The 3,263-nt window shown below is 37.2% G+C and overlaps 1 non-coding gene across 1 annotated transcript; it reads left to right on the top strand.

The window, feature by feature from the left end:
• The first annotated feature begins 1,994 nt into the window (after window positions 1-1,994).
• Window positions 1,995-2,078, top strand: TRNAY-GUA (transfer RNA tyrosine (anticodon GUA)). Its single transcript has one exon. It is a non-coding gene; the product is annotated as a tRNA-Tyr (tRNA).
• Window positions 2,079-3,263: the final 1,185 nt, after the last annotated feature.

Raw genomic sequence — 3,263 nt, 5'->3', positions numbered from 1 at the left:
AGATCTATTAATACAGTAACGACATGTAATTCTGGAGTTGGACAGGTAGCTGACCCTGTTGTTCCATTCTCGCGGCAATATGAGCATAAACTTTATGCTTCTTCAATCTGCATGATTTCCCCGCTCAATGGATTGATGACCATTCGCTACCAATGAGGAATTGATTTTCATCCCACATCAAGGTGATTGGATTTGCACCAATGGAAACCATAAATTTCATCCCCGGTAAGGTTAGATGATGGATCTTTACTTGATTACAGCAGGAAAATTCTTTTGTTATTCCGTTGTAAGAATTTCCCAGTCTGTTTAAGTTTCTGATCCAAACGAGTCGCACATACACCCTAGCACATACTCCTCTACGCTGAGGACATCCTCGAAGAGCAGGAGATTTTTTTCTATTCTCTATTGGCTGTCTTGCATTTCTAATAAGTTGTTGAATAGTGGGCATTCTAGCTGTATTGTATGCGGAATCAACTGGTTCGGATTGATCCTAACCATACCATATCAGGTGATTATGAAATGAATCACTTCCCCCCCCCCCCCTTTTTTTTTTTGAAAAGGAACAAAGAGATCACAGTTTACAGTTCATTATAAAAATAAATTAAAAAAGAGGATCTTCCGCTATGAGATCAACCTTCCGCTACGACATCAACAATGCCATAAGCTTGGGCTTCTGTTGCTGACATAAAAACATCTATGTTCAGGTCCCGTTGAATTACCTCTCCGGGTTGGTCCGTTCTTTCTATATAACATCTGGTTATGTAATCGCGAAGCATTGTTACGTGTTTTGATTCGTTATGAAAATCTGCAGCCGATCTGTCATAATAGGAACTAGCAGGTTGGTGGATCATAACCCTAGCGTGAGGTAATGCTATACGTTTAGGCATTTCTCCCCCGATTAGGATGAAAGATCCCATTGAAGCAGCTACCCCCATGCATATTGTATGTACATCTGGTACTATTGCTTGCATCATATCGAAAAGACCTACCCCTGGTATTACTGATCCACCGGGACAGTTGATAAATGAGAAAATATCTTTATTTGAATCTTCTGCACTCAAATATACCATGAGACCCATGAGTTGATTTGCAATCTCGTGATTGATATCCTGAGCCAAAAAAAGTAATCTCTCTCGATAAAGTTGGTTGTATAAGTCGACCCAAGTTGCATCTTCATCTCCAAGGGCTCGGAAAGGCACTTTTGGAACACCAACGGGCATTTGTTTTAATGGAAAGAAGTGAAGCACTATACTCTAATATGGGAACGTAAAGTATATGAAGTTGTGTAACATATGAACTCTGGATGGATGGTATAGGGGAGGTTTTGAACCTATCTGGAAATAGAGCTTTAGATGGATCAAAGATCCATGTAAAAGATCCTTACATTATTTGAGTTGATAATGTAACGAATCACACTTTTACCGCTAAACTATACCCGCCACGATCCGATTGTAACATACAGATCGATATTTTGCCCAACCAACCCATTTATATTTTTTTGAGTCTTTTCCGGATAACTTCGATCAGAGAACGATAAGCCCCATTCACTATTAAAATTATTAAAATTTTTAAAATTATCAAAATTATTAAAATTATTAAAATTATCAAGTATGAAACATTTTGTATAATTTGAGTCCATAAAGTCTTTTTTATCGGAACTGGGCCGATGGATCACAAATAGAGATTCCATAAATTGCTTTAGAGTTGTTTTAGTTGCAATATTTAATTTCTGAAGGGACTCCATTTTATCGATAGGCAAGTTTATTGAAAAAAAAACTTGAGGAAACCAAGAATTCTTGTATTATTAATAATTCTTGTATTATTATTGACAACTTCCCGCTCACTTTCATATTATAAAGAATAGATTGCCCCTATCGTCTAGTGGATCAGGACATCTCTCTTTCAAGGAGGCAACGGGGATTCAACTTCCCCTGGGGGTACCATGATCCATTCGTTAGGTATCCTAAATAATTTTCAATTACTGTCTTGTTCCTGGGTCGATGCCCGAGTGGTTAATGAGGACGGACTGTAAATCCGTTGGCAATATGCCTACGCTGGTTCAAATCCAGCTCGACCCAACCAATATCATCAATACCAATCTATCGGTATGGTTATATTCATGCTAATCATGAATGAAAAGATAATTGGTTATTGAACCCCGACATCGATATCTATTCATATCGTAGATGCCCAATTCCGTATGAATCGATACATTTCAAAAATGAAAGAGAAGGATAAGATATTTAATCGACCTAGCACTCGCATAATCTATATGACCTATCTAGCACCTATCATGAAATAAATATTATCTAATAGTAGGTGAACTGTACTGTATTGGGATTGTAGCTCAATTGGTTAGAGTACCGCCCTGTCAAGACGGAAGTTGCGGGTTCGAGTCCCGTCAGTCCCGATCCAATAGTAAGTGAACTGTGAATGATCATGTCAGGATCTGGACGAACTAGTCCTTATCATTCCAGGGTCATGGGTGGGCCTCTGGATAAATTCGATATGGGATACTTCTTTCTATATCATCACCGAAGCGGGATAGATTCACAATTCCATCTAAATCATGGAGATCGAAGCAAAATATCTCTCATGTCTGACGAACGTCTTCTGGAGGAGCATAAGGTTCTTATTCGTACGAATCCTATTCTTTCGAAATTATACCAGACATGTGTTGATCAGAACGTTTTCTGATGCACGTAAGTTTTTACTACTAGTCTTATCAAAAGTGATCGTATTAGGTTATACTATTTCCATCGAAGAATTCATTCAATCCATTAGTTAGATTCCGTTACTCGAACCAATTCTATCAATGACATACATCTATTTCATGGATCTTGAAAGAAAGATTCATTCATCTCTATGAGATCAAAATGAGATCAAATCTCGAGCTATTTTTGAACAAAGTTAAAATAAGGAGATCATGGAAGTAAATACCCTTGCATTTATTGTTTTTCTACTGTTCCTTGCAGTTCCTACTGCTTTTCTACTTATCCCTTACGTCAAAACGGCCAGTGCAAGCAGTGGAAGCAATTGATTTTGATGAAAATCAATTGATTGCTGATCACTAGATAGATCTTTATGATCCAGATCATAAGTATAAAATAGGTTATGAGATCTTTTATATTACAACAATATAGGGTGGATCTATTGTATTACAAAAATACAGGGTAGGGATTGCTTTCAATTTTTTTTTAAAAGAAAAAAAGTAGTACAGAGGAAAAGAATATCTAACCTTTTCTTTCGTACTACTTCTTCTT

The sequence above is a fragment of the Pinus tabuliformis genome, chromosome 2_2 (genome assembly GCF_031772625.1).
Source record: "Pinus tabuliformis cultivar Carrire ecotype Pingquan chromosome 2_2, CPIR1, whole genome shotgun sequence".
Lineage (NCBI taxonomy): Eukaryota > Viridiplantae > Streptophyta > Pinopsida > Pinales > Pinaceae > Pinus > Pinus tabuliformis.
This window is presented reverse-complemented; position numbering and strand designations above follow the sequence as displayed.